The following is a 15,052-nucleotide window of genomic DNA, read 5'->3' as shown; positions in this document are numbered from 1 at the left end:
GGAAGACCAGATCCTGCTGTAGTTGAGCTGAGCAGCTCCAGGGGAAAAGTTGCAGGGGGCTGGAAGGTTCTGGCCCCAGGGGCTGGAGGAGGCCAGGGGAGAGTTGCAGGGGGCAGATGGGGAGTGAGTTCCTGCTGCAAACTTCTAAGAAGGTAGGAGGGGGACAGCAGAATGAAGTTTTGCTTAGGGCAGCAGATTGGCTTGAGTGGCCTCTGGGGATAAGGGGCTGTGTGTAAGAGAAGCAGGAGACACAGGACACAGAGAAAGAGACAGAGAGAAGCAGAAACAAAGCCAAGCAGACACTGCCTGCAAGCACAGGGTGTGGCCCCTGGGAGAAGCCAAGAGAGAGGTTTTGGGCCAGGGTGCTGACTGAACGAGGCTTGGCCCTGTAAGAAAGGACACTGTCTCCTCTTTGCCTCTTCCTGTGCTCATGGAAACAGGACTTTGTAAATAAACAGGACTGCATCAAAGAAATACCTGACTATCACCAATTTCTACTGCTAACTGGAACAACCTGCAACACGCTGCTTTTGGCTAACTGCTCAGATCAAAGGGGGTCACAACATGAAGATGGCTTCCTGTGCCATGGCATACCCTCCTGCATTTTGTTGTGACGTTTGAGTCTCTTTTGTTGCGCAATATTGGTGTGCTAATGTATCTAATCATTTTCTACTGGTAATCTCTCCAGATGAAATTCACCCCTGTGCTGAGGGCCAGCATGGGCCTCTGCACCACTTAAGTCCCTTTGAAGTCCTCAACATAAGGCAGAAGAGCCTGATTCAAAGCCCACTGAAGATTCCCATTGACCTGAGGCCCTAAGTAGAGGACATAAGCCATGCACTGGCCTTGTGTTGGCACCCTGCACAAGGTAAATTTAACCCTCCACTAAGGGGAGCTTGTATTATACTCAACAGAACCATCCTTACAATCCTCCAGAGAGATTTGTTGGGGCAACAAAATTTGCAAGGTAGGGAAGCAAAACCTTGGATGCCACCAAGTGGCCATCTGGGGAGCACCACAGGGTATCAGAGTGCAAAGAGCACTCGTCTCGTCTCCATTTCTCCTTTTCCTGCTCTGAAGTTGATTTCTGCATAAGGGCCAGATCGTGAGGAGAATCAGGCATGGAGGCAGATGGCACTGGTGCAAAAAGACATATAGCAGCCAATGGAGCCAGAGAGCTGGAAAGGGCCACCTGTCTGGCAGTAGCATCTGCCGAGGCATTTCCTCACGTAACATCATCATAAGGTTTCTGGTGAGCAACGCATTTAATAATGGCAATGGCAGAGGGAAGTTGAAGAGCAGAAAGAAGGGCATCAACAAAAGGCCTGTGACGGGTTCATTCATTCATTCATGCCCAACAGATCTCCATAGTCTTCCTATCAACCTGAAGGTTCCACTGCAGTGCCTGTCTGGTGATGTTGGTTGGCTGCCCCCACCTTCTCCTTCTAATTTCTTCCACTGCTGGGAGTTGATGGGTCCTCTCCAAGAGGTGGATGTTACTGATGGTGTCTGGCCAGCGGATCTGGAGAATCCTTCTGAGGCAGCTATTAATGAAGGTCTGGATCTTCCTGGTGGTTGTTTTGGTTGTCCTCCAGGTTTCAGCTCCATACAGTAAGACTGATTTCACGTTGGAGTTGAACAGTCCAGATGTTCTTGAGCTGTAAGAAGGCTGCTCTTGCCTTACCAATCCTTACTTTGATGTCTGCGTCTGTGCCACCCTGCTGGTCGATGATGCTACCTAGGTAGGTGAAGGACTGCACTTCTTCCAGGGGGCTTCCATTCAGTGTGACTGGGTCGTTGCTGATGGAATTGATCCTAAGGATCTTGGTCTTGTCCTTGTGGATGTTGAGGCCAACCTGTGATTGCATCTGCTGTTAGTGGATGTTTTCATAATCCAATCGATGAGTGGTGACAACAAGCATCCTTGTCTGACTCGGTTCGCACCTGGAAACTGTTTTGTGACTGCCCTCCATGGATCACTCTACAGTGTATGCCGTCGTATGAATTCTTGATCAGGTTGACCACCTTTGCTGGGATGCCATAGTGCCTCGATCCACGCAGTCAACAAAGTAAACCTGCCTGTTCATCTCGTAGCTGTGGATCGACGGCATCCTTCATTCTCTCTAAGAGGACTCGGTTGAAGACCTTCCTGGCACCGACAGGAGTGTGATTCCTCTATAGTTGGCACAGTTGCTGAGGTCTCCTTTCTTGGGGATTTTGATGAGATATCCCTCTTTCCAGTCAGCCGGAATCACTTCTTCTTCCCATATTTTCTCAAAGACAGCATTTCCACTGAGGCATCCAGGTCTGCTTTCAGGGCCTCTGCTGGGATATCGTCAGGTCCAGCCGCCTTCCTGTTCTTCATCATGGTGATGGCTTTCTGATCTCTCTGGTTGGTTTATCGCAATTGATTGGGAGGTCCTCGTTGGCTGGGTCGATGTCTGGTGGATTTGGTGGTGCTGGTCTGTTCAGGAGTTCCTCAAAGTGCTCCGCCCATCTGTTCATCTGTAGTTCTATTCCTGTTATAGACTTTCCCTGCTTGTCTTTCTGAACTTTCCAGACAGTCGCGTATCATACAGCTGTTTCATGTTACGCTGTATGCTGCCTGCTCTGCTTCTGCTGCCAGTCCATCCACATAATCTCTCTTGTCTTTCCTAATATTCCTCTTCACTGCTCTGTGCATACTCTTTTGAGCTTTGGCCTTTGCTGCTCTAGTCCTGCTGTTGTTGACTGCTGCCTTCTTCTTCTTTCTGTCTTCTATCTTTGTCAAGGACTCTGCTGTGATCCACTCTTTCTGCTGGTGTTTCTTAATTCCAAGCACTTCCTGGCATGCTGACCTAAGTGTGTCTCTCACTTTCTGCCATCTGTTGAGTACACTGTCTTCCTCTTCCTCAGACAGATCCTGTAGTACTGAAAACTTATTCTTCAGCGTCAATCCAAAATCTTCCTTGGTCTTATGGTCCTTCAGAAGGTTGACGTTGTCAGTTCTTCTTCAGCTTCAGCTTCAATCTGGCCACCACTAAGTGATGGTCTCTTCTAACTCTAACGTCCTGCAAGGATCTTCTGAACTTCTTGCTAATGCAGACATGGTCGATCTGGTTTTCTGTCATGCCTGCTTCCTGTGTTATCAGGTCCAATGTTGGCATTAAAGTCTCCCATAAGGATGGTAATGTCTTTGTCTGGGAGAGTCTCTAATATTTTCTGGAGTCTGTTGTAAAAGTAGTCTTTGTCCTCCTCTTCACTGTCATTGGTTGGAGCGTAGCACTGAACAACATTCATCTTAATCCTCTTCATTTTAGTTCTGAAGGATGCTGTGATGATCCTGGGACCATGTGCCTCCCAACCAATCAGTGCTCTCTGTGCCTGCTTGGACAACATGAAGCCTACTCCTGTGTGTGGTGTTCTTCATGTCCTGAATACAGCAACAGCTCTCCTGTCAACAGTCGTCTCTGTCCAGCTTGCGTCCATCTTGTCTCGCTAATGCCTAGTAGGGTCAGGTTGTTGCTCCTCATCTCTGCTGCAACCTCCATGTGCCGATGGTAATCCTCCTGGCTGCAAGAAGGGTGATCTTCACCACCCAGCGTCATGCATCTTCGAGTTGAAGACCCTTCTTTTCCAGGCTAAAAGTCTCTGTTAACTCTATTTTTGGCGTTTCTGTAGCAAGCTGATTTTTACAGGGTGGAGTTCCTGACTTGGGACAGGCAGATGGCCCCAAAGGACCTCTCTGGTGGAGTTCCTGTGACGGGTTGGATCACAGAAACCCCCTGGGAGCTGCCACCTGATGTGCCAAGACTACTTCTATCCCTGTTTTCCCTGCCAGCTCAGGACTCCAGCATCCTGTCTTGCTAAGCCAGACACTTCTGCCTGCTCCAACAAAGACCCAGAGTCTGAATTACTTGCCCCAAAGTTGTAGGTTTACCTGAAAGCAGCTCAAAGAAGTGTGTTTGTCTTTAGCACTCAGATGCCCAACTCCCAATGGGGTCTAAACCCAAATAAATCCATTTTACCCTGTATAAAGCTTATGCAAGGTAAACTCATAAATTGTTCGCCCTCTATAACACTGACAGAGAGATATGCACAGTGGTTTGCTCACCCAAGTATTAATACATACTCTGAGTTAATGAATAAGTAAAAAGTGATTTTATTAAATACAGAAAGTAGGTTTTAAATGGTTCCAAGTAGTAACAGACAGAACAAAATAAGTCACCAAGCAAAATAAAAATAAAATGCGCAAATCTATGTCTAATCAAACTGAATACAGATAATCTCACCCTCAGAGATGCTTCAGTAAGTTTTTTCCTCAGACTGGACACCTTCCAAGCCCGGGCACAATTCTTTCCCCTGGTACAGCTCTTGTTCCAGCTCAGGTGGTAGCTAGGGGATTCTTCACGATGGGTCTTCTCTCTCCCACTTTGTTCTGTTCCATCCCTTTATAGATCTTTCGCATAAGGCAGGAGCCCTTTGTTCCTCTGGGTTTCCACCCCCACCCCCACTGGAAAAACACCAGGTTAAAGATGGATTCCAGTTCAGGTGACATGATCACATGTCACTGCAAGACTTCATTACCCTCTTGCCAGCACACACAAATAGAGGAAGACTTACAGGTAAAAAACAGCCATTCACAGACAATGGTCCTAGTTAATGGGAGTCATCAAGATTCCAAACCACCATTAATGGCCCACACTTTACATAATTACAATAGGCCCTCAGAGTTATATTTCATATTTCTAGTTTCAGATACAAGAGTGGTACATTTATACAAATAGGATGATCACACTCAGTAGATTATAAGCTTTGTAATGATACCTTACAAGAGATCTTTTGCATGAAGCATATTTCTGTTATATTATATTCACTTATTATTACATTTTTATAAAACCATATAGACTGCACAATGTCACAGGGCCCATTACTGATTTTTGCCCCCCTGAGGTAAGAAATCCTTGGTATTTCCACAGCTGCCCATAATCATGAACCACTCAGAAGGCATATCGGGAATCGGTGTAGATGGTAACAGACTTATTCTCTGCTAAGGAACAGGCGCGAGTAAGGGCAACAAGCTCTTCAACTTGGGCCGAGTGTGCCTCCAGAAGGGAATGGGCCTCTACAGGGTCATGTTGGGAACAAACAGCATAGCCGGCTACAAGTTGGCCAGCAGGATTTCTAAGACAGGATCCATCTACATAAAATAACAAATCAGGGTTACTGAGCGGGATGTCCTGTAAATCAATTCTAGGAGTGGAGAGTTCGTCCATTACAGTTAGACAATTATGAGGTTCTCCATCAGCTGCAATGGGTAGCAGGGAAGCGGGGTTGAGGACAGGGCATTGAGTGAGAGTTATATCTGAGGCGTTTAAAAGAAATATTTCATACGTAGTGAGTCTAGAGTTAGAGAGATGTTGAGTATTACCCTTCAAGAGGAGAGCAGTCATGGCATTTTGAACCGCAACACAGAGGGGGTTTCCCAAAACTAGAGTAGCAGAAGTTTCAGTGGGGTGGTGGCAGCAGCCACTGACTGAAGGCAATGAGGGAGGCCAGCGGCTACAGGGTTGAAGGGTGAGCTATACTATGCAATAGGTCGCTGTGCATTTCTATGACTCTGAGTGAGGACCTCTAAGGCCACCCGCTTCTTTTCATGGCAGAAAAGGGTAAAAGGCTTTTTGTAGTCAGGTAGACCCAGGGCTGGTGATCTGGCAAGGGCTTGTTTAATCTGGACAAAAGCCTCGTCAGCTTTTGAGGTCCATGACAGGGGTTCTGGGACCTTGTCAAGGGTCATTGCTTGCAGTGGTCGAACGATTGCTGCATACCCAGGGATCCATTGCCGACAATAGCTGGCCATGCCCCAAAAGCCACACAGTTTTTTCATGGTTGGTTTGAGTACCTGGAGAATGTCTTCAACTTGTGAAGAGGACAAGTGAAGAGAGGGAAGAGCATCTTTCCAAGAAGACTGGCTAACCTAGTGAGGAGGGCTTTAAACTAGGTTCACCGGGGGAAGGAGTCCAAAGCCCCGAGGTAAGTGGGGAAGTGGGATATCGGGAGAAAGCACAAGTAGGTGAGTGCAAGAGGGGAGGGCTCCTGCCCCATACTGGGACACCAGGACGATCAGTAAGTTATCTTACATGCCTATACACAAATGCAAGAAGCCTGGGGAACAAGCAGGGAGAACTAGAAATCCTGGCACAGTCAAGGAATTATGATGTAATTGGAATAACAGAGACTCGATGGGATAACTCACATGACTGGAGTACTATCATGGATGGATATAAACTGTTCAGGAAGGATAGGCAGGGCAGAAAAGGTGGGGGAGTTGTGTTGTATGTAAGAGATTAGTATGACTGCTCAGAGCTCCAGTATGAAACTGCAGAAAAACCTGAGTGTCTCTGGATTAAATTTAGAAGTATGAACAAGAAGGGTAATGTCATGGTGGGAGTCTGGTACAGACCACCAGACCAGAGGGATGAGGTGGACGAGGCTTTCTTCCAGCAACTAACAGAAGTTGCTAGATCACAGGCCCTGGTTCTCATGGGTGACTTTAATCACCCTGATATCTGCTGGGAGAGCAATACAGCAGTGCACAGACAATCCAGGAAGTTTCTGGAAAGTGTAGGGGACAATTTCCTGGTGCAAGTGCTGGAGGAACCAACTAGGGGTAAAGCTCTTCTTGACCTGCTGCTCACAAACAGGGAAGAAATAGTAGAGGAAGCAATAGTGAATGGGAACCTGGGAGGCAGTGACCATGAGATGGTCAAGTTCAGGATCCTGACACAAGGAAGAAAGGAGAGCAGTAGAACAGAGACCCTGGACTTCAGAAAAGCAGACTGACTCCCTCAGGGAACTGATGGGCAAGGTCCCCTGGGAGAATAATATGACGGGGAAAGGAGTCGAGGAAAGCTGGCTGTATTTTAAAGAATCCTTATTGAGGTTGCAGGAACAAACCATCCCGATGTGTAGGAAGAAAAGTAAATATGGCAGGCGACCAGCTTGGCTTAACAGTGAAATCCTTGCTCGTCTTAAACACAAAAAAACAGCTTACAAGAAGTGGAAGATTGGACAAATAACCAGGGAGGAGTATAAAAGTATTGCTCAGGCATGCAGGAGTGAAATTAGGAAGGCTAAATCACACTTGGAGTTGCAGCTAGCCGGAGATGTTAGGAGTAACAAGAAGGGTTTCTTCAGGTATGTTAGCAACAAGAAGAAAGTCAAGGAAAGTGTGGGCCCCTTGCTGAATGAGGGAGGGAAGCTAGTGACAGAGGATGTGGAGAAAGCTAGTGTACTCAATGCTTTTTTTGCCTCTGTCTTCACAGACAAGGTCAGCTCCCAGACAGCTGCACTCTGCAGCACGGTATGGGGAGGAGGTGACCAGCTCTCTGTGGAGAAAGAAGTAGTTCGGGACTATTTAGAAAAGCTGGACGAGCACAGGTCCATGGAGCCGGATGCACTGCATCCGAGGGTGCTAAAGGAGTTGGCGGATGTGATTGCAGAGCCATTGGCCATTATCTTTGAAAAATCATGGCCATTGGGGGAGGTCCCGGATGACTGGAAAAAAGCTAATGTAGTGCCCATCTTTAAAAAAGGGAAGAAGGAAGATCCAGGGAACTACAGGCCAGTCAGTCTCACCTCAGTCCCTGGAAAAATCATGGAACAGGTGCTCAAGGAATCAATTCTGAACCACTTAAAGGAGATGGAAGTGATCAGGTACAGTCAGCATGGATTCACCAAGGGCAAGTCATGCCTGACTAACCTAATTGCCTTCTATGATGAGATAACCGGCTCTGTGGATGAGGGGAAAGCAGTGGATGTGCTATTTCTGGACTTTAGCAAAGCTTTTGATACAGTCTCCCACAGTATTCTTGCCAGCAAGTTAAAGAAGTATGGGCTGGATGAATGGACGGTAAGGTGGATAGAAAACTGGCTAGATGGTCGGGCTCAACGGGTAGTGATCAATGGTTCCATGTCTAGTAGGCAGCTGGTATCAAGTGGAGTGCCCCAAGGGTCGGTGCTGGGGCCGGTTTTGTTCAATATCTTCATTAACGATCTGGAGGATGGTGTGGACTGCACCCTTAGCAAGTTTGCAGATGACACTAAACTGGGAGGAGTGGTTGATACGCTGGAGGGTAGGGCTAGGATACAGAGGGACCTAGACAAATTTAGAGGATTGGGCCAAAAGAAATATGATGAGGTTCAACAAGGACAAGTGCAGAGTCCTGCACTTAGGACGGAAGAATCCCATGCACTGCTACAGACTAGGGACCGAATGGCTGGGCAGCAGTTCTGCAGAAAAGTACCTAGGGGTTACGGTGGACGAAAAGCTGAATATGAGTCAACAGTGTGCCCTTGTTGCCAAGAAGGCTAATGGCATTTTGGGTGGTATAAGTAGGGGCATTTCCAGCAGATCGAGGGACGTGATCATTCCCCTCTATTCAGCACTGGTGAGGCCTCATTTGGAGTACTGTGTCTAGTTTTGGGCCCCACACTACAAGAACGATGTGGATAAACTGGAGAGAGTCCAGCGGAGGGCAACAAAAATGATTAGGGGGCTGGAGCACATGACTTATGAGGAGAGGGTGAGGGAACTGAGATTGTTTAGCCTGCAGAAGAGAAGAATGAGGGGGGATTTGATAGCTGCTTTCAACTACCTGAAAGGGGGTTCCAAAGAGGATGGATCTAGACTGTTCTCAGTGGTAGAAGATGACAGAACAAGGAGTAATGGTCTCAAGTTGCAGAGGGGGAGGTTTAGGTTGGACATTAGGAAAAACTTTTTCACTAGTAGGGTGGTGAATAACTGGAATGGGTTACCTAGGGAGGTGGTGGAATCTCCTTCCTTAGAGGTTTTTAAGGTCAGGCTTGACAAAGCCCTGGCTGGGATGATTTAGTTGGGTTTGGTCCTGCTTTGAGCAGGGGGTTGGACTGGATGACCTCCTGAGGTCCCTTCCAACCCTGAGATTCTAGGATTCTATGACTCTTTCCAGCTGAAATATCATGTCCCAAATTATGGACTCTGGGTAGACAGCGCTTCAATTTAGATTTGGAGACTTTATATCCCTTTTGAGCTAAAGCCTACAGCAACACAAGGGAATCGGTTTTAGAGGCCTCCAAGGAATTAGATGCTAATAACAGATCATCTACATACTGGATCAGAGTAAACCCCATTGGGAATTTAACATCGTCAAAATCCTTTTTGAGAATTTGAAAAAACAAGGTGGGTGACTCAGTATAACCCTGGGGCAATCTGGTCCAAGTATATTGAAGCCCTTGGTAAGCAAACACAAACAAATACTGACTATCTTTATGAATAGGGATGGAAAAGAAAGCCGAACAAAGATCAATAACCATAAAATATTCAGCAGAAGGGGGAACACAGGAAAGAATAGCTGCGGGGGTAGGAACAACAGGGAAGGTAGGGAGGACAGCAGCATTCACAACGCGAAGATCCTGGACAAAATGCCAAGTTTGCTTGCCCGGCTCTTACTGGTAATATAGGAGACTTACATTCACCGACTATGGGTACAATAACTCCTTGCTCTATTAAGGAGATAATTACATGGCAAATTCCTTCTTCAGCTTCTTTTGACAGGGGGTATTGCAGTACTCGGGGAAGGGGTTTTGCTGGGTTTAGACGAATCTTAACCGGCCGGGCAGACCCAATGCACCAATCTGATTGGCATGATCGGCCCACAATGAAGGGGGAACCTGAGCCAGCAGTTCCTGTTGTATCAACTGAGCCATCAACTGAGCCAGCAGCTCCTGTTGCAACGAGGAAGGGCTGGGGTCGGTTCCCTCCTTTGGAGCGGGCTCCTGCAAAACTGCCAGGACCTCTTTGTGGGCAGGGTCAGGCACGTTCAGATACACACCCTCAGGGGTGCAGTATATTGAACATTTTAGTTTATACAGCAAATCCTTTCCTACAGGGCCACCCAGAGGATTCCGGGGTCTTTGGCGGCGGGGGGCCCCGCTTTGGCGGTAAGTCGGCGGCGGGGGGTCCTTCTGTTCCGGGACCTGCCGCCAAAGTGCCCCAAAGACCCATGGCGGGGACCCCCCGCCACCGAATTACCGCCGAAGCGGGACCCGCTGCCGAAGTGCAGCCCCCACCACGGGTCTTCGGGGCACTTCGGTGGCGGGTCCCAGAACGGAAGGACCCCCCCGCTGCTGAATTACCTCCGAAGAGCCAGCTGCACTCCGGCAGCGGGTCCCGCTTCAGTGGTAATTCAGAAGCGGGGGGTCCTTCTGCTCCGGAGAGGAAGGACCCCTGGCTAGCGAAGACCGGGAGCGAAGAAGCTCTGGGGGCCCGGGCCCAGCAAGAGTTTTCCGGGGCTCCCGGAGCGAGTGAAGGACCCCACTCCAGGGGCCCCAAAAAACTCTTGTGGGGGCCCCATGTGGGGCCTGGGGCAAATTGCCCCACTTGCTCCCCCCCGGGCAGCCCTGCTTTCCTAAGAGGTTAACTGGAGAACAAGGGCTCAGAAGGAATGCATGATAGTCAGAAAGAGGACCAATAGAAATGGTAGAGGTGAAGAGACGGGAAGGGGAATAGGGGTATTGCCCACCCCTACTGCATTTACAATTTCAGAGGTTACCAGGAGGGACGGGAACTCGCTAGTGCGGAGAGTGGACCATGAAGCACCGGTATCTATTAAACAGGAGGTGGGGTGCCATTGATTATACAAGGGCATTAGGACCCGTTTGATCTAAAGGAATAAGCGGGGCAATGATGTTACCAGTCTCCTGGATCTCCTAGTAGTCCTGTGACAGCAAGGGGGCTGTAACTTGGCAGTTAGGGGATTGTACTTGTGCTGAGGCTGGGTATGTAGATTGGCCAGGGCGATATGGGCATTCATATTTCCAATGGCCCTCCTTTTTGCAATAGTGACACGCACCAATTCGCTGTCCTTGGGGTGGTGGACGACAGGGACCTTGATTTGGCTCCCCCCCATTTCCCTGTACCTTGCTTAGGGTGGCCACCTCAGAATCCCTGCATGTTTTGAATCTGGAGAGCTGTTAACTTAGTTTCAGTATCATCCTTTTTCTTTTCTAGCTGGCGATGGTAGTGCTGTGCAGCCCTAGGATTTCATCCAGACTCTTTCCTTCCCAATCTACGATCCCAACTTTTAATTGGTCACCCAATTTTGGGATTAGACTTTGTACAAAAGCAGCTACCACTGCTTGTTTGGCATCACTTTCTGCATTGTTTATGCCAGAATGTCTTTCAAAAACTTGTTTGAGATCCCGCATATTTTCCCCTTTACTTTGTTTGCAAGCATTGATTTTTGTCCAGTCCATTCGTCTTGGGCATATGATGAGAACTGCCTTTAACAGATTGTCTCTATGTGTAATTAAGCTATCATGATTGAGATTTTGACCATCCTCGGGCCATTCAGCCTCTTTATAAAGGCGTTCTAGTGTCTCCCAGGGCAGCATTGCTCTTAAGAGTTGATCTACGTCTGCCCAGGTGGGGTCATAACAGCAAATAACCGTTCTCAATTGGTCCTGGAATTTAACCGGATCTTCCCTTATCTTTGGAAATTTATCAATCAGGTTATATAAATCCCTAGGAGACCATGGTGCATTTATGGTCACCATGGTTCCCTGACCATGATCATCCACCCCTGGGAATTGCTGCAGGGGATGTATTGGGGTCATCTCAGGGGAGATTTGTCAGGTTCCTTGGTTCCCTTTAAGGACCATCTTCAATCTAGTGCGGGTTGCTGGGGGTGAATTTGTAACCTTGGGGGATTTCATGAGTTCTTTTAAAATTTTGAATTGGGCAGACAAAGATCGGATTGGTTCTTCTTCTGGGACTGGATTCCCCATTAGGTCAGCTATTAGATGATCGGCTTGTTTAGTGAAGTCGACAATTTGAGCCTCTTGGGAAGCCAAAGATGATGGAGAAGAAGTCAAGGGCCCCAGTGAGGGTGAGGTTAATTCTGGTGACTGGGATTCCTGGGAGCTGGAATCATCTCTATATACCGGGGGCTCTTTGAACAATGGGCCTCCTTCCAACCTCCCCTACTCCAGCCTGGTGGGGTTGCACCAGTGCCTGATTGGGCAGCGGAGGGGCAGGCCACTGTCTGCATTCTACAAATAAATCAATAAGCTTGTCAGATGGAGCTGAGGGGGTACTCCTAAGAGGTTGAACCTCTTATTGCAGCCTTGAAGGGTAGAGGGATGTGCGCTGGTCAGCAGTGTTTTGGGCAAGGATTAATTTTTCCTGTGTTTCCTTCAGTTTGATTTAAGTTTCTCTTGGGAGCCCTCAAGATTCCTCATACAAGATTCATGGCGCTGTTTTTCTGTTTCCTCACACCAATCAAAGGATGCATTGAATTGGTTTTGTGGCACAACGTTGGCAATAAGTGTGCCTCTGAGGTGCACAATCTTTTCAAGGTCAAAACTACCGTCTAAAGCAGGGGTCGGCAACCTTTCAGAAGTGGTGTGCCAAGTCTTCATTTATTCACTCTAATTTAAGGTTTTGCGTGCCGCTAATACATTTTAACGTTTTTTAGAAGGTCTCTCTCTACAAGTCTATATATAATATAACAAACTAGTGTTGTATTGTAAAATAAACAAGGTTTTCAAAATGTTTAAGAAGCTTCATTTAAAATTAAATTAAAATGTTGATCTTACGCCACCGGCCCGCTCAGCCTACTGCTGGTCTGGGGTTCTGTTCACCTAGGCCGGGAATGGGCTGAGTGGGGCCTGCGGCTGGGACCCCAGCTGGGAAGGGTCTGGCAGCCAGAACCCCAGACCGGCAGTGGGCTGTACGGGGCCAGCAGCAGGGACCCCAGACCGGCTGTGGGTTGAGCGGCTCAACCCACTGCTGCTCAGGGGTTCCAACCTCTGGCTCCTGCCAGCTGGGATCCCAGGTGCCGGACCCGCTCAGCCCGCTGCTGGTCTGGGATCCTGGCCCTGCCCACATACAGTGGGTACCTACCTTCTTCCTGGTTCTGGCCCATTCTCTTCCTCTCTCTGCCCTGAGCTGAGGGTGGGAGTGCACTGAGCACAGGGCTGGGGGTGAAGGATCTGACCAGGAGCTAGAATGAAGGAGGGGGCTCAGAGTTGGGGCAGGAGGTTTGGGTGTGGGGGCACTTACCTGGGCAGCTCCCATTTGGTGTGAGGGGTGCAGGTGGGAATGTGACTCCCGTTTGGTGCTCAGGGTGGGGTGGGGTGCGGATGTGCGGGGTCCATGGGATATGGGGGGACTGGGGATGTGGAGGGTGCAAGAGTCAGGGCAGAGGGCTGGGGGCATGTGAGGGGGTGCAGGTATCAGGGTAGGGGGGCTGAGTATGTGTGGGGGTGCCAGAGTCAGGGCTGGTGTCATGGGGGGGCTGAAGAAGTCAGAGGGCTGGGTGGTACAGGGCTCAGGCTGGGGGGGTGGGGGTGGGGGTGGGGGTGGGTGCAGGGCTCAGGGCAGAGGACTGTGTGGGGGGAGGGTCAGGGCTCAGGGCAGAGGGCTGGGTGACTGCCCCCCCTAAAACTCCCAACCCCCCACTGCTCCTTGTCCCAACTACCCCCTCCTGGGACCTCACCCCCTATCTAAGCCTCCCTGCCCCATGTCCCCTGACTGCCCCCCTAAGACCCTACCCCCTACCTGTCCCCTGACTGCCCCAACCCTTATCCACACCCCTGCACCCAGACAGACCCCTTGGACTCCCATGCCTGTCTAACCGCTCCCTGCCCCCTGACAGGACCCCCAGAACTCTGGACCCATAAAACCCTGCCTGCCCCAACCCCTCTCCACGCCCCTGCCTCCTGACAGCTCCCCCCAGAACTCCCAACTCATCCAACCCCCCCAGCTCCTTGTCCCCTGATCACTCCCTCCAGAGACCCCCTCCCGACCCTAACTGCTCCCCCAGGACCCTCCTTGCTCCCTGTCCCCTGACTGCCCTGACCCCTATCCACCCCCTGCCCCCTCACAAACCCCGGGACTCCCATGCCCCATCCAATCCCCCCTGCTCCCTGACTGCCCCCTCCAGAGACTCCCAGCCCTAGCCACCCCTGGGACCCCACCTCCCCATCCAACCCACCCTGCTCTTTGTCCCTTGACTGCCCCCACCCCTTACCATGAGGCTTCCTGCTCATCTGGAGCCCTGCTGCCGCCGCGCACGCAGCCCAGCCCTGCCCCTCAGAGCAATGTGCGCGCAACAGCAGGGCTCTGGATGAGCGGGGAGCGGTTTTCCCTCCCCACGGAGCCAAATGCTGCCCCGCGGGAGCACACAGCCACAGCCCTGGCCCCCAGAGCCCTGTGCGCGCGGCGGGAGGGCTCCAGGGGAAAGGCGGGGGAGGGGCCGGCGACTTACTGCACTCAGCCGGCGTTCCGGCCCAGGACCGCGGACCCCGCGGCTTGCCGTGTCGGCAGGATTTTTAATGGCACGCGGAGTCCCAGCAGGCAGCCGCGTGCCATTAAAAATTGGCTCGCATGCCATCTTTGGCACCCGTGCCATAGCTTGCCGACCCCTGGTCTAAAGGAAACTGTAATTTAGGATCATCTCTCGTATGCCAATTGCATTTTTTCAAAATTTACAAGTGAGAGGACCATACTTTGAACACATAAGCTGCAGGTGTGCCTGTCGGCAGGACAGGGATTCCTTTTGTCTCCCCGGTCCCCATTTTTAACAGATCACTTTCGCTCGGGTCTTTCACACAGGGAAGATTGTTTAGGGCATCCATGACTATTTACACCCTTGTCCAGCAAAGAGCATCGGCTAGTCTCAGAGAGAACAGCGCCACTTTCTCTGTTGCTTCCGGTAGCACGTTTGGACCTGTCAGTGGCTCGTCAGACCGCCTTTTACTGGCAGAGGAGGGGAAGGGAAAGGGAAAGAGGTTACAGAATTAGGAATCTCCCTCAATCTTGGTTCTGGAGCAGATAATGTGTCTCCTCCAGACTGGAGGATCGAACAGAACTCAGGGACCATCTGAGGATGGGGAAAAGGATAGGGTCACACAATCTTAGACCCAGGCAGGCCCCTCGAACAGGCATGCCATTCAGAGGAAGCCTTATCCTGGTCAGGGCCTTTTACTGACCCAATAAGGTGAGGTCACAGGGCTTGCATTCAAGGCATCT

Source organism: Mauremys reevesii, linkage group 1, assembly GCF_016161935.1.
Source record: "Mauremys reevesii isolate NIE-2019 linkage group 1, ASM1616193v1, whole genome shotgun sequence".
Classification (NCBI taxonomy): domain Eukaryota; kingdom Metazoa; phylum Chordata; order Testudines; family Geoemydidae; genus Mauremys; species Mauremys reevesii.
Note: the sequence above shows the minus strand (reverse complement) of the source record.